The sequence below is a fragment of the Miniopterus natalensis genome, chromosome 1 (genome assembly GCF_054644295.1).
Source record: "Miniopterus natalensis isolate mMinNat1 chromosome 1, mMinNat1.hap1, whole genome shotgun sequence".
NCBI lineage: Eukaryota > Metazoa > Chordata > Mammalia > Chiroptera > Miniopteridae > Miniopterus > Miniopterus natalensis.
Genome location: NC_142081.1, coordinates 134,666,700 through 134,692,926, shown reverse-complemented (window position 1 = coordinate 134,692,926; position 26,227 = coordinate 134,666,700). Strand labels below are relative to the sequence as shown.

Sequence of the window (26,227 nt, the reverse complement as noted above, 5' to 3'; positions counted from 1 at the left end):
GGTTGGGCCTGAGGCAGGTGGCAGAGCAGTGAGTGAGGCGAAACCTGGCCCCTGGGAGACCCTAGTGACATCAACCAACCAGCCTCACACCTGCTGGACATTTACCTGCAGAGAGAGATCCCTACCTAGTGCCTCAATTACAAAAAAAAAAAAAAAAAAAAAGCTTCCATTCATTGCTTTCGAAAAAACTGAGAGAGAAATAGGACACAGGTGTTTTGCTAACTGACAGTGTCTCGATTATTTGGAAGTTTTGGGTCAAATGATGCCGACAGAAGGAAACAGAACCCTGTTATTTAGGAGTCTGACTTCTGGCCCACATCTACCACTAAAGCACCACATGGCTGCCAAGTTACTTCATGCCACAGTATTTCTCACCTGCTGGATGATTTTAAGTTACAAATCTCACAAAACAGGTAAGAAACCCATTTCTGGCGGTGGGGAGGTGGGAGCCATGCCTGTTATTCCATCTGAAGCCCCTCAGAGTCCTGACGGCATCATTCACGCCCCAGTGTCTCCCTTCAGTCAAAGTGGGCTCTTGAGAACAAGACCTGCAGCCTGGCCCCTGGTAAAGTATTTTGTCCCCAGAACCACCCCTCCTGATCAGAGCCAGGACTTAAGAAAAGGCAAGCAAGGCCCTAATGAGAAAGGAACTGAGAAAATCTGATATGATGGGACCCATCACCTACGTGATGGGCACTGCCAAACCCAAATTTCTAACCATTGTTCGACCTAAATTTCTCAAGGGTCTTTAAGTTAACAAACACTGAATCAATGTGTGGGATTCCTCATAGAACAGAAACGTCATCATGAGGGAGGCCAGCACTCGGTGACAACGCTCTAATGACAGGCACTTCCTTGGGCGCCCCATGGACTGTTTCTCTTATTTTACCTTGAGCTAAAAACAGTCGCTGTGTTAATGCTTTGAGTGACATGGGACATCTAAATACAGGTGGTAACAGTCAGAATGATCCCACCACAGGACTTTATAGCTGATCACAATTCTCATTAATGCCTTTATTCCTGTTCACTTGTTATTACCTTAACTAGAAGATAAAATGGTTTAGTCTGATAGTAGAAACACTGGTGGCCTGTGGCTACCTGACCACACCTCGCTCAAACTTCCCAACCTGGCTGCTGACCAAAGCACCTGGGTTTGCTCAAGGAACCACTGGTGTTCAATCAGGAAGTGTGACATCTTGTGTCATACTTGCTCGAGTGGTATGTTCTCAGAATTAAAGCTTTTACCCAAAATAAAAGCTGTGTGTATTTTTTGTCTTTGCCATATTTTCAACATTTAGCTCCCATTCCTCCTGTACACTTTCATCCTGAGGCACTGATTGTATACAAAGAATACTTTCAGATGCACCATAAGAATTACCACAAACTGAGTGGCTTAAGCAACAGAAATCTATTCTCTCACAGTTCTGGAGGCCAGAAGTTCAAAACTAAGGTGTAGGCAGGGCTATGCTCCCTCCGGAGGCATTGGGTAGGGTCTTCCAAAATCTGGTGGCTCTGGCATTCCTTGGCTTGTGGCTGTATCACTGTAATCTCTGCCTTGTCTTCCCATGGCCTTTTTCTCTGTTTCTGTGTGTCAAACTTCCCTATTTTTTCTTTTTTTTTTTTTTTTTAAACCAGAACATTTATTGCATGGCTAATCACTGAAATCCATAAGACAAACTAAATGCTGCAACAGCTGCTTTCTTGGGTTTAGGTGTTGTTCCTTCATGGAATCCATGCCTGAATCTGTGGTACACAATTTTTAGCTGCCTCATCCGACCAGTCCCATTGGTTTGTCCTTTAGCCTTGGCACTCTCCAGTTGTACTTCCTCTTCAGCTTGGCAGAGTAGCCACGCTTGCCATAGGTGGACTTCTGAAGATGGGAGGCCTTTGAGCCACAGTGGCAACACAATGTGTGTCTTATTGTGGTACTTTCTGAACCATGTTATTCCCTTTGTCATCTTGTTCCTGCAACCAAGGACAAAGAGCCCTCTTCTTTAACAAGGACACCAGTCATTGGATTTAGGACCCTACCCTAAATCCAGGATGATCTCATTTGAGATCCTTACATCTGCAAAAACCCTATTTCTCAATAAGGTAACTTTCACAGGTGCCAGGGTGTGAACTTATATATTGGGAGGACATTATTAACCCATGACAGATGCTGGAACAGCTAAAGGATTATGAATTCTGTAATTCTAACCCTGGTGAGCTGTGAAAGCCTCATGAGGGGTGCTAGGACAGAGGCAGCCATGTACTATTTGTGGAAGTCTAATCTATGACTCAGGTTTTACTGATTAAACATCCTCCCAGTGTGTAGCTTCTACAGGGAGAGAAGAGGGAAAGAGAAATTTGAAGAGGGAAGGTGAAGATCTGAAACTACTTTCTTTTCCTCAAGTTACCATGGTCCTATTTTCAATTCTCAAGTATTTCAAAGGCCCCATTTAAAAATCTTTGGTTAACACATATCAATTTTTCATTCTTTGTTTTTCCCAGGATGTATTACACATGCCATTATAAAACCACCCATTTTGTAAAGAGAGGAGGTCATTTTCAGTATCTAAGTATCGACACAATCTTACTCAGCCTTTCATCCTGGGCACCAAGCATAACAGACCTTTATTAAATGCCCGCCAGGTGGCCTGGAAGAGCTTACCCCCTTGTTACAGTCTGTACCTCCATTGGGGGGGGGGGGAATCTGATCACCTAAATCACAAACACTAGTCTAACTTAAGAACCTCCAATGGAAGTCCACGAATGCCAGAATACCCAGAAAGGAGTATAAACATGTAAAGCTCTGATTTATAACAAAAAAAATTTTTACAAAAACATATACATATCAATACTTTTATCAACAACTATATCAATACAGCACTGGGTAATATTTTGAAAATTTTGCTACTTAGAGATGCAAAAAGTAGCATGATTGCTAATAAGAACTGTTCTCCCATTTGTTAATCTTCTACATATACCTCAGTTGTGGAGTGTTTCTTCATGACATCTCTACATATTTATCTATTAGAGTTTTATAGTACTTATTATACCAATTGAAATAAACCCTTCATACATTAACCAATCATATTAACACTTTAATCCCTCTTTGTATTTGATTTTTTAAAATTGTGTTTGGATTTGGAAATATAGAGGTTTCAAAAACTTTTTGTGTAACAAATCTAGCTAATCTTTTATTAAAAAATATTTTCCATCACTTTTACTATTTGGAAGTCCTTCGCAATCTAGACACTTAGTATGTGCTTGCTTTCCTGTAAATGTTCTGTGTTTATTTTTATGTAAAATATAATGTAAAAATTTTAACTTTGCCCAATTACTGAACTAATCATGCCACTATGTTTACTGAATACACATCAATTTTTGAAACTAAATTCTTACAGGAATCATATTTATGCTGTAAGAGAGCTGTTTCATTTTGTTTTTCAAATGAAATGACAGTTTTTAAAAAACAGCAATATTATAGATTAACAGGATAAAGCAGACCAGTAATATGCAAAAATATGGTTTTAGAGCTAATCACAGTGTAAAACATTACAAAACCATGAACACTAAAGCACTGGAAAACAGATATTTCAGAGGAAACAAGATATTCGACAGCCCTGTATATACTTTCCCCTTCACTTTTCAGTGTTTCAGGAGCTTGTGTTTTAGTAATAACTGTGAATCAAACAGAAGTAGCAGCAACATAGAACTTTAACAAAGCAAACTGAGGAGGAAACATTTCATGTTTAGGAGAACAGGTAGAGAGTGATAAAAATGATGTGTTTTTTTTAAATCAAGAAATGTCCATTCAGATTCTCAGTCTCCCTTAAATATCGGAAGTTATTCACCAAACCTCACATACTAGGAAAGGGAGCTTGTAAGAAGAGCAAGTTCAGAATCTTTGGTGCCCGGGTGTAGGTGTGAGGACAGGTGCTCCACTGCATCAGGAAAACAAACCCTGAGGCCCAGGGATGTGCCATTACGTGATCACTGTTTCCCTCCATCTCCTGCTAGAGACAGAAGAAAACCTAAAATGCTTCTTGACCCAAAGACAGTCTCCCCTGAGTCCTCCCTCCCCTGCCCTTCTCTCACTGGAAAGCGTATTAATGCTCTGTGGTGGATATTAGAGGCTGGGGTGGGGGTGCTGTTAATGTTTAATGAAGACAGAGCTTCAGTTTGAGAAGTCGAGAAAGTTCTGGAGATGGATGGCGGTGATGGTAGCCCAACATCGTGAATGTGCTGAGTATTGCTGAACTGTACCCTTAAAAATGGTAAAAACCGTAAATTTTATGTTATGTAAATTTTACAATAAAAAAATAAGTTTAAAAAAATAATCTATAGCTACTGTTTCCAATTTCTTGCGTTCCACAAGGTGCATTGGCTGGCTTTTGAAAATATTTGCTTCTATTATGAAAAATGAATGTGCTTGTGGCTTGCAAAACACAGGCAAAACCTCTTAAGGTGTTTTTGGTATATACACTTAGAGTGCACAGATTTGTTCAACACAGATGGCACAGGACAGATACGTCATAAGTAGAATGTGACTGATAGGTGGGAAGAACCAGAAGATGCCAACACTCACCAAGGCACCTGGATATACACAGAACGCAAACGATCACTTAATACTCAAGTGGGTGCCATCACTGACACCCATGGTTGTTCACTAGTCTAACTGGCAATGAGACCTGTGGCCCTGAACCCCAACTGCTCAGAAAGTCAGGAAAACAATGGATACCCCAGGATCCAAGCAGAGCAGGACTCCCCCCGCACCCCACCCCCAGGTGTGTGAACCTAGCCCATCCCTGCCCTTGCTTCCTCGATGGGTTCAACACATTGATTATAAACTGTGGGACTGGGGCAGGGAGTCTAGTCTATGCTCCTGATTCTGTGACCCTGGGGACAGCTGGCCTGGAAGGGCACTGGGAGACGACCCATGCAGGGAGCTACGTTGGTGAAGGCCGCACAGGTGCTCCCATCTGTGTGAGCAGGGCCCGCCGCTGCCCAGGGAATCTGCTCCCAGGGAAGGGACCGCTTCTCTAAAAGCCCGCACCTCCGCGCTCTGCTCTGGCTCCCACCCGCCACCCCTCAGAGGCTCACCCCACACCACATCCCTCAGCAACGTATCTTTCTCCCTTTCTTCTCCTCGGAACAGTGTCCACAGCAGCCAATTCCTCAGGTTCCTACCTCTAACGCTGGAAGACAAACTCCAAATCGACGGCATCAGCAGCAGCCAAAGCCACCTCGGCATTTCAGCTCATTCCCAACAACCAGGCTCGGGAAATGCAAGGCAATTTTAACATTTTAAAGTAATAAAAAAGGAGTGAAAACGCTTCAAAGCCAAAGAGCGTTTTTAAACAACCTGCCTGGGGGTGTGGGGTGTTCAAATCCTGCCTCTCTCAACAGCACAGACAACCAAATGCTGGTTGTTTCCTAAATTAGCATTCTTCTGCAAACCATTTAAAAACCGGCGCGAGTTTCAAAGGTTAACTATATTGCAGTCAATCACTAACTAGGATGTGTTCTTAATCCCAAAAAAGAAAACAATTCTCAGTCCCACAAAATCCCCAAAAAGAAAACCTGTGCGGACATTCAGACAGTTTACAGGAAGACGCTTCCCCACGAATCTGCATAATTAAGCTACAGGTGGACATAATTCACTTACATCCTAATTTACCTGAAAGGCCCGGGGGACGGAATTGAAGGGACGTGCACGGAGGGGCTCAAAAAAGGGAAGCTCATACCCGTACGTGAGTTTTCCAAAGCCACCGTCGCTCCCTCCTCAAGGGAAGAGACCATCTTTCAGGCGACCGGAAGGAAACCAGTGAGCGGAAGAGCCGCGGTCCTCGGGCGGCGGGCGGCGCCACCTCCGCCCGGGTTCTCACCCCGGTCGGCCCAGCGCGGTGCGCGGCCTCGAAAACCCACCGGCGAGCTCACCGGCCCTCCTGGTCAGGGCAGGGCCGCGCCGTTAGGAGGACCTGGAGCCGAGCCTGTGAAAAGCACGAGTCTCCCTGGGGGTCAGGTCGTGGGGGAGGCCACGAAGACGGCTTCTCCCGAAAGCCCGCGTTGCAAAGTTCTGGAAGGACGCTCCGGCTCCATGACGCTGACAGGCCCCGGTCCCCCCCCCGCATTCCCGGCGGGCACCGGACGCTGAGGCCTGTACTTCTGTGAAGACCACGTGCCCTGCACAACCGAGAGCTGGTGTGAAGAGAGCTCTGAACACCTGCGGCCGCCCTCACCGCAGCCCTGCGAGGAGCGTGAGCCGCACACACGCCCGCACCCGGAGCACCAGACACCGCCCGCCGGGCTGCCCCGTCCTCACGGCACCCCGCACGCACAGTACGCAGCGGGAGCTCGTCCTCGAGCTCACTCAGTGCCAGTAAGGGCCTGAAGGGAGCACGCACGCCCTACGCACGCTCTACGCACGCTCTACGCACGCCCTACGCACGCCCTACGCACGCCCTACGCTCGCCCTAGCGGCCACGGGAACTAATTGCACCGACACAGGTAACACCTGTCCAGGCTCCTGAGCGCCCTGGTCTCGTTCCTGAATGTTCTGCCCACAGCTGAAGCTGCTACAAATAAAAACCAACGCCCAGTGTTCTGGGGGGTCACGTTTCCCACGTGCCCGCTGTCAGCACACCTGCCTTCGCCAGATCTGCGCTCAAAGCTTTCGACGTGAATACCGTGCAGGTGTACTCACTTATTTCCGCGGGGAGGGTAGACGCGGTGCTCGCAGATGGGCAGCCCTGTTAGTAACTTTTCAGGACAGACCAAGGATGAAATAAACGTGCAACTCTTGTTGCCATGCGGAGGAAACTAACGCACTATGGCTGCATTTCCTCCTGCTCTGCTAAAGGCCATCTGGGGAAAAAGAAATTTTCTTTTGCATCATGGCTCACGTTTCCATGGCCTTTCCCCTCTGTATGAAGAATAGCAATACGTTGTACGGAAGGTAGAAATTAATGATATGGGCTATAGCATAGCGTGGCTCGCTGCATCTAACAGGCTCCAACACAGAGTTTAAGGTCCTATAAAGATGGAGCGACTTGAATGATTTTTTTGGATGTAAGTTACATGGTAACAAGTTTTAGATACAACATCGTCCACATTCTAAAATATCAACACCAGAAAAGAAGTTCATTGAACGTCTTTTTTTAATTGATGCAAATGACAAACCACATTATCCCTCCTTTTAAAGTGTAAATTTCAGTGGGTTTTGTTTTTTTCCCCACTATATTCTCAATGAGCTAATTTATTGCAAATTTCTAAAGTCTGGCTGAATACAAAATAGCAGGATTCTCTTATCTGCTTCTGTATCAGTCTGTTGCAGTAAGTGTGTAGTTTTAGTTGAAGTATATGAAGAAAGTCTGGCCTCAACTGATACAGACTTGGAAAAGGGAGAACTATTTAAGTTTGGGGTTTTTTTAAAGATAATTTTTGGTATTCTCCTTTGATGCTATGCCAGATTCAATAAGTGCTACTTCCTTAAAGGTTGTTTGGAATTTGAAATCTTATCAGTGAACCTTTCATGTTTAATTCCTTTTAAATTCATTGGTCATCTTGCACTCTGAGTGGCTCTCTTTTCAACATGATTTTGTAACCACACTTTGGTCATTTAGGAAACGCTGGCTCACTGAGTTATACACGTCTTTCAAGGACTGACACAGTTCATCACATAACATCCAAAACATCACATCTGGTAGAACAGCACTGATCACATGGTGGTAGATGCAAGATTTCCAAAATTTTAATATTCACTTGAAAGCTCAAATTTCATCACTGTGGGCAAATAATATAAATTATTTTTCTTGAAAGAGTCAATTCAATTTTGAGAAAACACCCGCAAATACCTAAGTCTGAATAGCCACAGTATATGTGACCCTTTTTCATAAAAACAGGCTGTTCCCTGGGGAAAGCGGTTAGTTCAGCACATCACAGTGCTTTTGCTTGAGACACCCTCACACTCCAGAATGTGTCAGAGCACCTTACATATGCTTCCCACTTCATAGCTCAGAATATTAAATAGAAGGGTACTTGGGTGTTAAGATTTAGTAAAACAGAAACTTTTACTGATTCATCAAATGAATTTCCAAGTAAAACTGGTCTTTTTCCCCCCCTGTGAGTATGTGAACGTGAAGAATGTAACAACCAGCATAGGGTGGTGCCACCACCTTGATCAAGCCAAGACGCCCACAGCTTGCTCACCGTTTCTTAAATATCATCAATGTAAATATCCACACAGTGAGAAAGACAAGTAACTTCTTAAATTATAATTTTTATGACCTCGATCCTCTGAAAGAATCTGGGGCGCACCCACAGACCACACTTTGAGAACTGCTGTCTGACTCAGGAAGCAATTAGGCCAGGAAAGTAAACACAGTATAAAGGCTGGCCCTGAACTTTTCAGCATTGCACCTTTCAGCTCGATGACATGTGGGATATAAAAAAGAGTTTACAAAATTGAGAGCTATTTTTATTTTTATTTTTAGACTTACTTAAAATTGTAAACTGCCAAGAACTCAGAAATTAATTAACCAAAGTCTCAATGCAGTCTCATCCAATTTATGTCCATTGAGATAACTGAGAATTACTCATGACTTATCAATAAGAAATAATTTAATCTATAAATAAAATTACTATAATCAAGAGTTCAAAGAGAATTATATACTTGTAGAGCAGACCATTTTTGGACTGAAGCACCGGGTACACTGAATTAGTTACAAATATATCAAACCTATATATCATTCCTATTCTTTACCCCACCAACACTCATTAGCTGCACTTTCAAATTCCATTCTTGAAATAATTTTTAGTTTTATTAACAAACTTTCATTAAATGAGGCCAGTATTGACTTCGAATTCACAATACTATGTCATATGACCTGGATTCACTAGGACCAGGTCCAAATGATCAGAATAGAAAACCTCAAACTCCAGGGGCTTAAATACTCCTGTTTCTTGCTCACACAGGTAACACTAGGGAGGCTGCACCAGGCTGTGGGACTGAGCTCCTCCCAGCCATATCTTTAGTCTTCTGGTGTAAGTCGGCTACTAGAGCTCCGGCAAAAAGGAAAACAGATGCACACACTTTAAAATCCTACCAGAACAGCAAACAATACCCCTCCTTCCTTATTAGCCAAATCTCTGTCACATGGTCATAGTAGGTGGGACAGGGAAGCAGGGTTATTTTTTGGCTGGACAGCAGGTGCCCAACAAATATCAGAGTTCTTGTTACTAAGGAGGAGAGGGTATTGGAGGCAGAGAGCAGTCTCGGCCCACAAACTGATACCCAGCACTTCCACACAGATTATCTAATCTGACCCTCATAAGAACTCATGAGGTAGCAGAGGCATTATTATTATATCATTTTACATATAGGGAAACTGAAATCCAGAGCATGGAAAATGATCATACACTCTGACAGCAGGCTCCCAGAAATCCTTTCTTTTTTTTAAAATTTGCTGATTTGAGAAAGAGAGGAAGGGAGAGAGAGACATCAATTTGTTGTTCCACTTATTTATGCATTTATTGGTTGATTCTTGTATGTGCCATTACCTATGATCCAGGAGATTGCAGTTCAATTCCCAGTCATGGCACATGACCGGGTTGCGGGCTCAATCCCTGGCAGCCGATCAGTGACTCTCTCTCATCATTGATGTTTCTCTCTCTCTCTCTCTTTCTCTCCTCACTCTCTCTCTCTTTTCCTCTCTCTGAAATCAATAAAGATATATTAAAAAAACAAAAACAAAACAAAACCTGTTCACATTGACCTTCTACTTGACAGAAAACAAGAGAATTATCAGGGACCCCACAAGCAATGGCTTTAGGAACCCCCACATTAAAAATCCATCTTTGTCCAATTAAATCTTTATGTAAGGTTTTTACTTTTTCATTATTGCCACCACCCCTTAGGAGCCTTCTTAGACTTTTCCTAGTCAACCCACCCCTTGAAAATTTGGACACCAGATAAGCTGTATATCCAGTTATGTACTGAGGACCTTTGGAGGAACACAAACCAGTGCAGAGATCAGATGCCCCCAGGACAAGTCCCCTGTTGAGAATGCATGATATACACATACGGATAAAGACCATGCCTAAAAAATGAACTATCTGTGCTTGTAGGCAGGCAACATGTAGCATATGAAAAAGAAAAGGAAAGGAGAAAGAGTGAACGATACCCAACACCAAAGGAAAGGCAGTGTGTGCCATTCCGTGGGAATATGCCAGGGCACAGTGGGGGCAGGCCCACCCCATGCTCATGGGCATCACTTTTCCCTCTGTTTCCCTCTCTGGCCCTGGAGCTCACAGCCAGTCACTCACAGATATTTACCCGCAAAACTAAATATCTGTGAGTGACACATCACTGATACAACAGGTGGGTGAACACCAACTGGAGCACATGCTGCTTTAAAAAGGGGGTCCACACTGTCAGACTTAATACTGTGACATTATCCACACAAAACGTTTATCTTCCACAATCATGCTATCCCATTCCAGAGCCACTAGTAACACAGGGCTACCTAGTGTTCATTGAAATAAAATAAGATTAAAAGTTTGGTTCCTCATCCCATTTCCACTGCTCAACAGCCATGTGGGCATAGCTCGGCTACAATGTTTCCATCACTGTACAATGTTTCCACCACTGTAGCACGTTCTATGGAACAGTGAGGTTCTGGACCCTCTCAATAGCTACATAGTGAAGCTATTAATGTTTTGTTTCCTGTAGATGTTACCTTCTTCCCATTTTAAATAATCAGGCTCTTAAAACAATCAGGTCTGTATTGGCTTTGTCTCCTGAAAGTCTTTGCTCTTTGTTTGTAACAAACATAAGCAGAAAATCTCCACTCCACTCCCAGCTAAGGGATGATAGAAACCTGGAGTTCTAGGAAGTCAGAAACAAAATGAAATCCCCAGCCCCTTCCCCTACAATATTACAAATCCCCTTAAAATTCAGGATAATCCCCAGAGTAGCAAGAAATAAACATCCACAGGACATCTGGCGACAGGAAAGGAAGACAACCAAGGTCCTGGCCTCAAACTCACCCATGGCTTCCACTATCCCTGGTGAGTAGCAATCATGGCTCAGGTGCCCTCTTTCCTCCGCCCCATGGACACACAAACTCGCCCCCACCCCTTCCACCTTTTCAAAACCTACCACCACCACCAGCACCACTACTGTGGGCCTCCCGCCAGGGGTCTGGGCTCATTTCCAGAGCAAGCCTGGCTCTGTGAGCAGATCCCGAGTTCCTTTACAGACAGAGTTCTTGAAGGGAAGGACGCCTTGGTCCTTAACCCATCCCCAGAGCTCCTGCCTCCTGCTGGGTCCAGCGCCAATGCAGATTCAGTTTAAGGAAATCCTCCCACCTCTCAGAGAGAAAACTCTCAGGTCACAAGTGATCAGCCCAACATCCATCCCATAGTATCTGCAGAAACCCACGACATGTTACAAAGGGAATCAAAGCCCCTGCTGAGCACTCACTGCTGACTTTCCATCTATTACAGGACGTTCCAAACATTACCTGACTGAAGTTCAGTCCCCACTGATTAGGAGCATCTCGGGAGAAACGTGCAAGTGCCTGTCTTATATGGGCGACAGAGAAATGTCAGTGTGTACTCAGCATCCAGCACAGTGCCAGCAACAATGTGGATGAGCTCCAGATCCCAGCAGCTGTCCAGAACTGTCCTCTCACCACCCTGAGACAGAGTCAAGTATAAACATAGAGCCACGTTTGCACAGGAGCACAGGTAAGCCCAAAGTGCTCTCAGTAGAGCAATGATGGGTCAACTCCGCTTTCTCCAGCCCCAGGTTTGGGCTCCCCCTCACCAGACCACTGGACAACGTACAAGTACCCACACCACTGTCCCTTCATCCAGACATGAGGGTGACGCGCAGTAACACCCCCTTCCAGGAAGGGCGTCCCCTCCTGGTCCCTCAAAAGTTGCTGCTGAGCTGCTTCTGCCCGGGAACAGTCACATGTGGGAATTAACAAGAGGGCCTCTCATCTCTTTGGAGAACGGTGGCTCTTACAACCTGGAGGATTGTGCTCTGAGTTTTTGGTGCCCCCGTTCAGTTGCTATGGCGATACACATTCTGTACCATTGACAAATGGCAGCTCTATGAAGACCAGGAACTATAACTAACTTCAGAGATGCGCTCTCCATACTTTCTATTCAGTGTTTAGAAAGAAAGCATCATGAAGTTCTAGAAGAAGAAAAAAATTCTACAATCTGTCACATAGAGAGAGTAGAAATGTAGCTGAGATTTTAATAAGATCTGTGCAGAGGAACAGATGGGACTATTTTTTTAGGAACAGTGCTTGCTGGCTTTTTAGAAACATAGTAAAGACACTGCCAAGTAAAAGGGTTGTTTATGCTTTTGCTTTTGAAACGGAGAGTAAAGTCCTTCCTTATTATTCTGATACACATTAAGTATTTAAGTATTTGGATATACTGATATTAAGTATTCAGAAATAAATGACATTTGGTCTACTTCATTCCTTAAGTGCGACTTCGAAAGAGGTGACAAAACACCCTGAATCCTGGCTCCAGCTGGTCTGGACAGAGGTCTTGGGGACATCATGCAGGTCTGGCCTTGGACCAAAGGCGAGAAGCCATGCATGTTGCCCTCACAGGGGAAGCCCACATTTGCTATTTTATCGATGGTGTTGCTATTTTATCTGACACGGGCTAGGACTATTTTCCAGCAGAGGACTCGGTGCTATTGAATGACCTTTCTTACCATGTTTCCCTGGCCCTAACCCCTTGAGCTGGGGGCCATGAAGGCCTGGCCAGGGGACTCCCTCCACAGGAAAGCCCAGGCCCCGGCTCCCAAAGCCCCTCGGAGGGCTGTGGGCTAGGGCATTGGAAGCTGAGCACTGCTGCCCTTTTCCTCCCTTCCATCCCACTCCTGGCTCCTCATGGGAGCCCTGCAATGCGAGCTGGACACTCAGTCAGGTCCCATGAGGCAGGTCCTGGAACAGTCTACACAGCAGTGCTGTGTGCCCATGACAGGACCCTGACGCTCAGAAACGGCACCATGCAGGTGCTACTACTTGGTTGCCTCCAATATTTGTTTAGTGAACCCGAAACCACAAAACCGCTCACTTTGGTTGTGCAATGAATTACTTAACCACAAGTCCCCATTTATCCGGCAGACGGCAATAATTCAAAGTGTGGCATAATGCATTTAGACCTCACAGGAAATTTCAGGTTGCCACTCCTATTTTCACTTGTTCACTAAATGAGCATCACTTTTTTTTTCAATATATTTTTATTGATTTCAGAGAGAGGAAGGAAGAGGGAGAGAGAGAGAAACATCAATGATGAGAAAATCATTGATCGGCTGACTCCTGCACGCTCCCGACTGGGGATCGAGCCCACAACCTGGGCACGTGCCTTGACCAGGAATCGAACCTGATCTCCTGGATCCTAGGTCGATGCTCAACCACTGAGCCACACCCAGCCAGACAAATGAGCATCTCTTGACCACGTGCACTGAATACTGGGGAAATGATGAGTGGGATTAGCCCACAGCCTCAAAGAAATACACAGCACAGAAAAAATACACGCACACACTTGAAACTATAGCACGGTGTAGAATCTAGAGAACCTCAGAGGGGGTGTTTATGAAGAGCCCTAAGATGAAGAGAAGGCGATTATTTCATCCGGTCAGGTAAAAAGTGTTTCTTGGAGAAAGTGACAGTTAACACAATGCCTGCTCTTTGCTGTTCAGATTTTGGTTGCATCAGATATTGGACGACCACATTCTGCATGCTATTTCTACAAAATACATCACTGGCCCGGCCGGGCATGGCTCAGCAGTTGAGCATAGACCTAGGATACAGGAGATGACGGTTTGATTCCTGGTCAGGGCTCGATCCCCAGTCAGGGGCCTGCAGGAGGCAGCCAATCAGTGACGACTCTCACATCATTGATGTTTCTCTCTCTCCCTCTCCCTTCCTCTCTGAAATCAATAAAGATATATATATATATATATATATATATATATATATATAAACAAAACAAAATAAAACAAAACATCACTGTTAGAAGAGACTGAGTTACCATAAAATATATTTTTAATATGTTTTTATTGATTTTTAGAGGGAGAGAGAGGGAGAGGAATAGAGAAAAATACTGATGAGAGAGAAACATCAATCCTGCATGCCCCTTGCTGGGGATCGAGCCCGTAATGCAGGCATGTGCCCTGACCGGGAATCGAACCTACGTGGGTGGGCACTCAACCACTGAGCCCCACCAGCTGAGCTATCATAAAATAGTGTCAATCCTTCCTGCAACCTGTGAGTGTCTGAGGAGAGCAGGATGTGAGATTCCATGCTGTTTCCCCAGAGTTCCTGAGAGACAAGGCAGGCAGAAGCCCCGTGTACCCTTCTCCTTCCCCTCCCCACACTGCCGGGTGAGGGAAAGGGGGGTTCTAGAACCAGGGTTCTGGTGCCACGACAGTGACACAGCCTCTGGGGAGAGGTCGTCAGGTGGGCTGGCAGTGGGCAAAGGGCCTTTTGCTGAGGAACCTGCTCCTCCAGAAGGCAGGACAGAGCAGGAACCATGAGGAAAGCCGTCCTCCGAGACTCCTGAAACTGGGTGTGGTGGGGTGGCAGCCAAGGGGACCCACCAGTGACGTGAGAGCCTCCGGAGCACAAGAAGCACCACGATGCCGGGACAGCCAGCAAGGGGGGGGTTCAGGAGGACCTGCTGGAGGTAACGGCTTCCCCTTCCCAACTGGACAACCAGACAAACCACTTCAGCCGTAAAACCAGGAAACAAACGCCGGGCAGGTTGTAATGGGAAAGCAGAGGATATGGGAATGTTGGGGTCCTTAGGACAGAGAAATCCTCAGTCACCAGACCGTCTCGGAGTGACCATACACACCGAGGAGTCTGGACAACTCCAGCACTTGAGAAATGATGTCGGTGGACAGTGCTGGGCCCGCCTGGGGGGGGGGGGGGCAGTGACAAGAGCGAGAAGATGAGAAGGTGGAGGAGGCAGATTTAGGAGACACAGGAAATTCAGGCGACTCGAAAAGCCGTGTTTCTCCAGAGCAGTCTGCGTGGACGCACCTGGACGCTTGTTAGGACGCAGGCCCCAGGCACCTGCCTCAGACCTGCTAAGTCCCCGTGTCTGAAGCGGGGCCTTGAGCTCCAGAAAAATCACTCTGTACTCAAGTTAAACAGACACGCTGCACGTGGCACCGGCCTGGGTGCTGTGAAGGAGTCGCTGCCACCAAGCCTCAGCCTGCTATGTAAGGAGAGGACAGTCTACACCACAGCCACCAGTGAAAGGCCCTCCACGGGCCGGCGGGCGGCTCCCTCAGCCCTGCGGGATCAGCCAACAGGAACGCTAGGCCTTGGCGCCTCAGGCCCACTTTCATGGGAACCCCTGTGCCCTCCTGTCCTCCTCAGATGTGGTTTCACCATCCCCCGAGCCCAGGCCTGGAGGTCAATGAATCCCCTGTTATCTTTCACGTTTAATGCTGCTCATGGGCTGTATTAGAGTCACAGTTACGCCTGGTTTTGCGAACAAGACCGAGTGACAGAGGCAGCCAGCAGCTCTTACTCCTCAGCAGGATGCACTCAGATGCCTCATGGAGATGAACCAGCAACAGCTGTGGCTTCGTGACGCTGTGGGCACCTCGTGACAAGGACCTATGGGCAGGCCACTGGTATTTAAACAACGAATGACAGATCTGATTTCTCAGGCTTTCGTCAACAAAGAATTCATCCCACCCCAGGTATAAAGTGGAATTTACAACTGTGGAAACTGCAAGAGGAGTAGCATCGACACATTTCTTTAAATGACAAAAATACACTTTTAGAACTCAGGACAGGTGTCTGGACTGGCAGGGTTTGAACATGGGTGGCACCTACCGTCCCATGGATGCCAACTCTGTGCATCCATCTCTCAACTTTCTGTCACCATGGAGGAGGGGACAAAGGCACACAACCCACTTTGTTGGCAAGCATGTCACACCAGACACCATCAAAGTGGCCTCCTAAAGCCTGGGACTTTCCTCTCCTGTGCAGAAGCACGGCCACTTGCTCCCTGAAGAGAAAGAAACTGATCTGGCCTGGCTGCCTTTCCCCAAAACCAGGCGGTCACAATGCACTATCTTGGGCGCTAATCAGTGAGCACAGACAGACTGTTTGAGCCTTTATACTGTTCCCAGCCCCAAAGGTAATGCGACTGCACCATGGTCGGTCCCTCCCGCTGTTTAAGGATGGCCACTGTTTTTCAAAACTCTCAATCCTCTGAGTTCTCTGCAACAACATGGTCCAGAGAGCGCTGTGGGCAAAACTTCAGGTATGCCAAGCAAATGTTAGGGAACTGGGCCTATCTGACCACACCCGGCGTTTTGAAACGCTCGATACTCCCCGACAATGGAGCTGGCTTTTCTACGTCAGGTTTCTGTCCTATCCTGGGGCTTCTCCCTGTGCTCCTGTGAGCTCTGTCCCCACAAGCAGTCTCCGGTGATCTCTGCTCTCTGGGTCGCAGCCTGGAGAGGGAAGGATCTCCCGGCACTCACACCGGCAAATGAAAAAATGTTTACAGTGATGAAAAGAAAGACGAAAACTTTATTCTGTGCTTAACAGTGATGAGGATCAGGGCCCTGGCTTTGGAAACGATGGGTTTGGCAATGCGGGCACACGGGCCTTCCCGAAACGCAGGGCGCGCCGGGCATCTCTACCCAGGTGGCGGCATCCTCCCGGCAGCCCTGCGAGGCGGGCACCGTCAGGGACCCCTGCACAATGAGGGCACCGAGGCACATGCACACGTGCGGAGCTGAGGCTGGCAGCCAGGCGGGCGGCTCAGAAGTCCATGCTCTTTGCTGCTCTCTAATCAGGGCGATCAAATGGCCTTCTAACAAAAAAGAAAGTGGATTTGGAACATGAGGCATCTTATAGGTTAATTTTCAGTGAACACACCTTGCAGGAGCTTTGCCTAAAGAGGGTCTGAGACCACAGAGTGCGGGAATCCGTGTCATGTACTAAATGGCTGAAGAAAGTCCCATTCGTGTGGAGAAGGGAAGGCTGGAGAGAGTGGCAGCTGCCCCCATATCTGATGTGCCACCAGGGAAGAAAGAGCAGATGTGTCTGAGCTGCTCAAAAGGACAAGCAGAGATGGCCCAGGGAGCAGCGTGAGGCGGGGTGTGAGGCTGAATTCAGACACGAGGGGAGGGAGCACCCTGGACCCTGACTCAGAGGGACGCCAGGATGGCAACACCTGGGGCCTGGAGGCGGCCACCCCATGGGCACAGCTCTGGGCCCAGGCAGTCTCACTCAGGGGATCTGAAGTGATCTTGGCCGCCCTAAGGGAGACGCACAGAGAGCCAGGACGCGGTCCTTGTCCGTGTCCAGCTCCGTATCCAGGCCCCCAGGGAGGGAGTGCCCGACCGCACCAAGTTATAAGACGGCATTTACACCCTTCCGGAGAGTTTCCATTTCAGAAATATTCTTGTCATTAAATATTTTCTAACTTATGCTTATTCTAAGATTCTACGGTATCAGTCCTGTAGATCACCCCAGGCCAACAACAGTTGAGAAAATGCCTTGAAAACTATCTCAACAAATTCCCCTATTATTTCAAGTATCTGCCTTTTTCTTTCCATTCCGGCTCATTCCCGCCACCTCCCCACCATCCCACCCTCCCCGAGGGAATGAGGCCCTCTCTGTGGGACGTGACAGGAAACCGCAGGGACACACACAACTTCCAGGCACCAGAACCCCAGAGCTGTGTCTCCCCACCAGCCAGGCTGACAGAAAGCAGTGGCGCTCCCTGAAGTCTTGGAGGGGACGTTGTGCCTTTCACAGGCTGGTGGCTCCTCAGTCCTTCCCCAGGCTTCTCACGTTGCCCCCAGGACAGCGAGACAGGTGCAGGGGGACGAGACGAGGGCACTCCGCAGGAGAAAGGGATGTGAAGTCTGTGGGGCTGATTTAATTACATGCCTGACGGGGTTCCTGCATGTCCTCGCGATGCCGCCCGATATTCCCTGCATGGTCTTGAGGATCACAGCAGGCAACAAAGGTCAGATTCCACTCGGAACGCCATGCAAGAGAAGGGCTGAAAACAGCCACTCCCGCACGCACTGCCCCCTTTTGCTCCTGGGTCTGGAGTGTGTAGCTCAGAGAGCACGTGTGAGAGGCGAAGTTCCCCCGGGGCCACTCCCCGCTCAGCCTCACCCCTGCCCGCGTCTCACAGCCACTTTCACGACCTCCCCGGCTACCCTCCTAGAGGGTCTCACATGTCCCACTCCTCTGCTGCCCCCACAGGACCCCCAGCAGTTGGCGAGGATCTAAGGCCTCCGGGCAACAGCCTTGTGAGGGGAGGGTGCACCCTGGACACACCATCCCAGAGGAAACCTCTAGTCCAGCCTTCAGGTGAGGGCAGCCTGGCAGCATCTTGGCCTCAAAAGGAGACCCTGAGCCAGAACCCTCAGCAAAGCTGCCCCTGAAGCTGCAACCACAGAAACTATACAATGATAAATATTCATTTGCTTAGGCCACAAAGTCTAGGGTAATTTGTCAGCAGCAGCAGAAAATAACACAGGCTGCCAGGCCTGCATGGCTGCCTCTGCCTACCTCTCAGGTCCCACCAGAGCCACGCATCAGCTCTCTGCAAACCAGCCACACTGCCAGCTCTCAGGACCACAAAGGCTGCCGGAGTCCTTTTCACAGAGTAATTTGAAAATGAGAACATGTTTACAATACAATGTTAAATGAAAAACAAAAGAATGCAGAATATGGTCCACTATAAGGAGACGTGTGCATGTGTGTGCGTGAATTCACCAAATGTTGGCAGGTATATCCGGGTGCCCCCTCTACCAGGCGGAGGTCAGGCCCCCGCACCCACACACCTGCCTTCTCCCCATCCGTTTCCAGCACCCAGCAGAGAATGGTGATAAAAACTCATTAAACCAAGCCTTGCCTATGGATAAATTTGAAAAATTGTTCCTCAACATGATTCTCGCATTTTTATCATTGAGCTTACGATTAAATGGGGGCTTTGTTCATCCTGCAGTACTTCTCGATGTTTGGTAGAAAAGTCGCCAAAATTCCCAATGGATTCAGGCCACGATACTCGAAACCGCTGGAGCTCTGACAGGAGGCACCAAACTCCAGACTGAGATGGAGTAATTAACAGTGATTCTGTTTTGACACTTGCCTTTTGTATTTAGATTAAAATACAAAACAAGATGCAAGAGTAGCTCACATTCTATTTCCATTCTCTGCATTTCTGTAGTAACCGCATTTCTGCATCTCTGTAGTAACCAGGCCCTTTCTCTGGGTTTCACAGCCAAGTGTTAAAAAGCGCCAGCTGGAAAGTGCCGAAGTTGGGCCTTTGTTGTGGTGTGAGGGATGGAGAGGGAGAGACCGAGATGGAGGGAGGGGGAGAGGAGTCAAACAGAGAAACAGAAAGAGACAAAGAGAACACAGACAGAGACGGAAAGTCCTAGGTGTGGGTAGAGTGGGACACTCCCCAGTGACACTATGGCGACCGGCAGGTGGCTTCACAGCACGGCTGTATTACTGCGCTGATACATGACAGAGTTTAAGTAATAAACACGCTTAGAGGAGGTGAAGTGCCGAGTGTTTTCAGATTAGGGTGGTTTCCTCACGTAGTTTTCTATAATTTATAAAAGTCATGCATTTCATTGCTGGACAGAATTACCAAAATATTAAATGTAATTAAAACGAGATCGCATATAAGAACTTCATGCCGGCCCCCTCACAGTCACTGTGCTCACCTAACAGTAGACCTTCCTGTCCCTTGTCATCTCGATAAACAGGTCCAGAGAAGTTCCCGAAAGCCCGGACCCTTGACCGATTCTTTTAACTAGTCACTCTCTCAGAATTTTAGATAATCAACTCCAAATCTAAAAATCTCTGATTATCCAGAACTATATAAAGGAAGATGCAACTGCATAACCATAAACTACCAAACTAAACACTGTACTGATTTGCATGAGGTTTTTTTACTACTTCAGGTGTCTTTAATTTCAAGGGCCTGAACTACGGCAGCTGTCTTAGAAGAAACTCCAGTTTTTGTCCAAGGAGACTTTAGGCGTTTCTACCAAGGGCCACGCTGCCAAGGTGGGTGGTGAGAGCAGCTGGGTCTACAGAGGGCTGTAGATCGGGCCCGTGCAGCAACGTGACAGTAGGAAAGGAGCGAACACCGGATCCGGGTCCTCAGGCCAATAAAGTCTGGCAATGAGCACGTGGAAGAGAGGAACTGCACTGGAAGCTACAAAGCAGAGGAAGAAATCTGTCTTGCTCTCTCAAAGCGAGACACCGTCATCACCGATCCATCGGTCATGTGTCTGCATCCACACACCAGGGCCAGAACAACCCTCATGACAGTTCCCCCCCAGACTATGAAGATGGGCACTCCAGTGTAAAGTACTGGCCTGGGCCTGCCTGGCGGGACTGCGGGCATATTCCACTTACAGGAAGGTCTGAGGATACCAACTGTCTGCATGTAAACCACACCCCTGTCACTGCTGGGCGACTCTGAGAAGTGACAAGTGCCAATTTCCTGAGATAAATTAGTTCTTCAGCAAGATGGTCCAGAGAATCTCATTCTTGGGCTATTTAGAAAATTGGGGTAAACTATGAATGGTTTGTGAAATGACCTTTATGCAAACTTTTTATTTACACTTAATTTCAACAAGTTCTCAGGAGATGGTTTGGCTTTTTACGAAAACATGTTTTGAGTGTTTCTTCTAGAAAGCCGTTACAGAGGGTCTCTAAGGCAGTATTTTCCTAAGAAACACAGTTTTTCCCCCATCTTTCTATCAATTACATTATTGTAAAAGTGAGTGTTCCTCACACACAAGACGACACAAGACACACTAGGACACACACGTGCATTTTCGAAATCCTCGATTCACGATCAGTCATGATCGCAGTCAGCCCAATAAAACAAAGCCTGAGCTCACACTGGAGTTCTAGAAAACAAGCAACTTCTTCGTTTCTTAAAATAACCATGTCACTCGATAAGTCACTTGTAAATATTTATTAGACACCCCTATGAATCTGGCAATGTTTACAGGGCGGAGAGGCAGGCTCTCGGGGTGGAAGGAAGGATCCGGAAGGGGAAAGGACACAAAGCAGACAGAGATCAACGCTGGCACCTGCTAGGAATTACGGTAAGTAGCACCAGGGAGAGACCACCTTAGAGCAAGCAGTCCAAGGACTCTCTGAGTTGTAGAAATTTTCATGAAAAACGCCCCAAGGTTCAGATGTGGGGCAGAGGCGATGCAGGTGCTGAGGTGCGAGGCTGGCACGGCCAGGCCTGGGCACGAGGCCAGCACACTGCTGTTAACCTGTCACCAGACCGTCACGGGACTCTCAGTCACTGGTTAGGGAAAGGTCACTTCTCTCCAACATGAGTTTAATACCTGAAAGTGTGTTCCTGATAAGCTGTGTATAAACTAATGTTTCAGAAGTCGGTATTTTATCAGATACTTATCTGTATGACAAGAACACTGTTACATCGTTTCCAGCTCTGAAACTATGTAATATGTCTCTATCGACAAAGGGTACCTTCTACAGAAAACATTTCTGAATAAAGAATTCCATTGGAATGCAAAGACAGGGCCCTAAGTTTACCTGTTTCTGGTAAATATTATTTTTCTCAGTTAACTGAGGCAACACTGGAACAAAATAATGAAAAATGTCAGTTAGTCCACTTAGCCGGTGAACAGTTCAGGCTCTCACCACAATGATGTACTGGGAAGAATCTTCGAGAAGGAGACAGAAGCCCAGCTCTGTGACCCTGAAGAAGTCACTTACTTTTCTTCGATTTCCTCCTTACAAGAAAGAGAGCCAAGTAGTGGGACAAGACCAGTGATTTCCAACAATGTCTGAAAGAAACTATCAGGATTTTGAAAGTTTAATGGGAATTGTAGATTTGGACCTATGCAACCACACAAGCTAACGAACAAAGAAATTTCTCCTGTCTTCAAAACTGTATCAACTTCATGTAGCAGCACTGGCTACATTCCAAGCTGATGAGAAGTTCTGAGGCAGGCATGTGTCTTTTAGATGAATGATTTTAACAATGAGAGAAGTGCCTGGGCTCTTGGTCCTGGACCAAGAAAAACACTGAGATGATGTGTAACCAGGAAAACAGCCGGGCTCAGAATGTCTGGTCTCTATGGGAGAACCTCGGAGGAAAGGACAGGGAAGGGCGGCAGTAAACCGGAAGCAAGTACTGCATCTCCTGCTTAAAGGTAATCGGCATTGGAGCACAGAAGAACATGCCACCCCAAAACACAACTGCAGGAGTTCAGGACACGCCACCCCAAAACACAACTGCAGGAGTTCCAGACATGCCACCCCAAAACACGACTGCAGGAGTTCAGGACATGCCACCCCAAAACACAACTGCAGGAATTCCAGACATGCCACCCCAAAACACAACTGCAGGAGTTCAGGACACAGCACCCCAAAACACGACTGCAGGAGTTCAGGACACAGCACCCCAAAACACGACTGCAGGAGTTCAGGACACAGCACCCCAAAACACGACTGCAGGAGTTCAGGACACGCCACCCAAAAATGTGCCACTTTGGTGTATTGATTATTTTGAGCTAAAGGCATCTGAAAAACAGCACAGAGAGGCTTTCTCTGAACTCTCCTCTCTTCGTAAACACCGATCCTCCAGCAGGAACTCAGGTGTCAATCCCCTCCCAGAAGTTTCACCAACCAGGAAGATTGACTGTTGTCGTAGGAGAGGAGGATAGCCGTGGACACCACACCCAGACAGATTGTCACAAAGTATCATACCTCCCAAGTGTGCCGAGCCCAGTCCTCTTTGCTAAAGCACCGCCTTTCCCCTGAGAGGCCCACGCCCCTCCCTTCCCATGCAGGATGGTATTTCAGCCTGAGTCCTGAGCCCTGCAAGGAGTCAGTCATCTTCCCTGGGCATCGCCCATGCGCACACAGTAATAAACTTCTGTTTGCTTTTCTCTTGTTAGTCTGTCTTTTATTACAGGGGTCTCAGCTAAGAACTCAAAAGGGTTGAGGTAAAATTACTTTTCCTCCATTACAGCATCAGCCACAAGAATTTTTTTTTTTTAATTCAAGAAGGAACATATTAGCCCAAAACAAGTGCTACTGCCCCACAGCCCCAGCTTCTCCAACCCTCCGACAGGCTGGGTGAACTGGCGACAATCTGTGTGTTAACAGCAAAAACAACAAATCCCACAGGAGCCCTGAGCATGTTCCAGGGACAGGGGAAGCCGATTCCTCTTTGCAGTTTGGGGAAAGTTCCGACCAGGAGAGCCTAAGGCCAAGGTGAGCTTGTGGCCCTGTCTGTGCAGAGGCTCCACAGGCCTTCGCCACATCCCCGCGCCTCCTGCGTTCCTGCCGCTCAGCTCACGGCTTCTGCAGGCGAAGGGGTGCGGCCACGGTCCCCTCGGGAGCCAGGACCCAGGCGGGCCACGTGGGCATCTGGCCACACCAGGGAAATATCTACTCATTGAACCAACTAGTCCATTAACCTGAGTCACAGAAAACTTGAGAGCATCGTTTCTACCCTTGACCAAACCCCCTCCCCATTCTCAATCTCTCCTGGTCCCCCCAACACCCAGGTCTGCCATGGAGCCTGGGAATCAAGACAACGGTGATTTCAGAAGCTGGCAGTTACAAATAAAAGGAGCCATACAAACCAAGTAGTTACCGAGCACCTACTGTATACATGGCACAGGAAGGGGCTTCCTTAAGACTAACGTCTGTGGGGAAAGGACGCACGTGCACCAAGGACAGACGGCCACAGAGGGAGCCAGGATGGAGTGGATTCAGGGGAGGCAGGAATGACTGGAGGACAGTTGACAAGCGTTCAAGGGCTGAAACTGGAAACACATGGAAACAAAACACCCACAGTGACATGTGAGTCCTGTAAACACTGATCTTTAAAGGAGAAGACCTCAGTGTTAATTAAGAGTCAATCAAGATCCAAGTTCTCAAACCACTTCACATATCAGCATGCAGGCTGCTCAGATGTCGTCCTCCCTGACGGCAAACCCTTGAGTCAGTCTTACAGGAGACGTCCCATTGTGTCCTTTGAAATGCCGCTGGTTCTCGGGCTGGCTCCAAAGTACACTTCTCCACTTTGCTGTACACTCAATAATTAACATGCTTGAAAATCCACTAACTTACAAAGTGATCAGCTAATTTAAGAAAATATTAATTAACACATGGTACTGTCAACCACAACAAATCACTTTCTAGTGTTTTCTCATGTGTGTTCTTTTTCTTGGAGGTGGGGAGCCTCAAAATGGATAGGAGGGCCCGGCCGGGCGTGGCTCAGCAGTTGAGCGTCGACCTAGGATCCAGGCGATAGGGGTTTGATTCCCGGTCAGGGCACATGCCCGGGTTGCGGGCTCAATCCCCAATGACTCTCTCATCATTGATGTTTCTGTCTGTCTGTCTCACTCTCTCCTTTCCTCTCTCTGAAATCAATAAAGATATATTTAAAAAAAAAAAATGGATAGGAGGAAGCAATTATCCCACTGGACAAAAGCCTCAAGGAATAGGACCGATGGTCAGCTCTGGCCGGGGGATACCCCCCAACAAAATGTTCTCACGCATGTGTGCAAGTGTGCACTCACACACACACACACATACACACAGTGTCTACTAGTAGACCTGTACCTGGCAGGGCTTCTCTTTCCAAAATCTCAAATAAGACAGCTCCTAAACTTGTTCAACATCACCAAATGCTTGTCAAGGTGTTTTGTTTTTTTTTCTCTCTGCTCCTCCTGGAGTTTATTCCCCTAACAATCTCAACGGGAGTCTCCGATGCAGGGAAGATAAGTTGGTGGTCCAGCATCTACTCTCCAGCATCCCTGGCCGCAGCTCAGCTCCCACCAGCATCCTTGGACTCACGCCAGGCTGGAAGGCCACCTCCCCAGTCATGTGACCACAACACCTGGCTCTGGTCCCTTCTACAGACTATCTGCTGGGAAGAGGGGCTCGTGTTCCAGGGATAAGAAGAGGTTCCCCCAAGACAGACTCCTAACCACTGCAAAAGCAAGTACCGCTGAGTGAATAAACTCTCTTCCTCCTCAGAGACGATCGACTTCATTCCAGTCTAGATGCAATCAAAATGATCTGCACAACATCCCCAACGTGGAAGCCATGTCCCGGCTCAGCAGCTACCTTGGCCTCAGGCATCCGCGGTGCCCCTTGCTGCTCTGGGCAGACCTGCTCGGCTACCAGGTCCTGCGTTTTTTCTAATGGCTGCTTTTAATGGACTGCAGACAGAGGAACCAGATCATCAAGATTGCTATAATTCTAAAATAATCAATGAGCTGGAAGTATGGGTCAGTAGGACACCTCTTGAATCAAAACGCATTAAGTTTTACTGCATGAAATCTGCTACTTCTTTTGTTACTCAAAAGTCTTTTTTTGCTTTCCCAGGGTTCTCAATAATGATCCTAACAGATATGGCCCCCAAATACAAAAATGCTACTTTCTCATGTTAAAACCTTATATACAGGCATCCACACGAATGAATATCCCTGCTCACAAACATCAAGATAAACTTCAAAATTAATATAATTTTCCTGTCCAGAAAATTGAGCTCACCTGAGAACTAATGTAACAAATGTGCGCTTGACAAAGTTGCGCACAAATATTGTTATAAATGAATCATTACTTTAAGAACAAAGGCTCACTATTTAAATAAAGAAATCATGTGATTTATCATTTTTTATCATTTTAGTTTCATGTATCTGAAACATTAGACTACTACCCAGGAACTTATAAAATCTCTGCCTAATAGACAAAATTCCATTTTTTTAAACAGATGGTCATGAACCTCTTGTGCCCACCATGCTGGAGCATGTACGACCTTAAAGTATGAAAAGAGCACTGCCCTCCAACAGTTGTAATTGACTTGCGGAAACATCGCCCCTAAAAATACAAAACAGTAACCTGAGTTCCAAATGAGTGTTTTACACACACACACACAGACACACACACAGAGTAATGCCAAGTCACTATCTGGACTGTCCAAAAATACACATTTCACGTGAAGTGAAACTGTCTTTTCACATGAAGTGAAGCTAAAATCAGCCCAGAAGATTTCCATCTTGGTTCTGCTTTTTAAACAATGCTTATGAGGACCAAAATTTTTCCAATTTTAAAAGAAGGCACTTTCCACAGACTACACCCGAATTATACCTAGAATTTAAAACCACAGAATCCACATGTGC

At 47.0% G+C, this 26,227-nt stretch overlaps 1 protein-coding gene and 1 pseudogene across 2 annotated transcripts in view; both read right to left on the bottom strand.

Annotated features, from left to right (window-relative positions):
• DIP2C (DIP2 acetate--CoA ligase C (putative)) overlaps positions 1-26,227 on the bottom strand; it is a 367,574-nt gene that overhangs the window by 221,393 nt on the left and 119,954 nt on the right. The window lies entirely within an intron of this gene.
• Positions 1,656-1,979, bottom strand: LOC148094409 (large ribosomal subunit protein eL37-like; annotated as a pseudogene).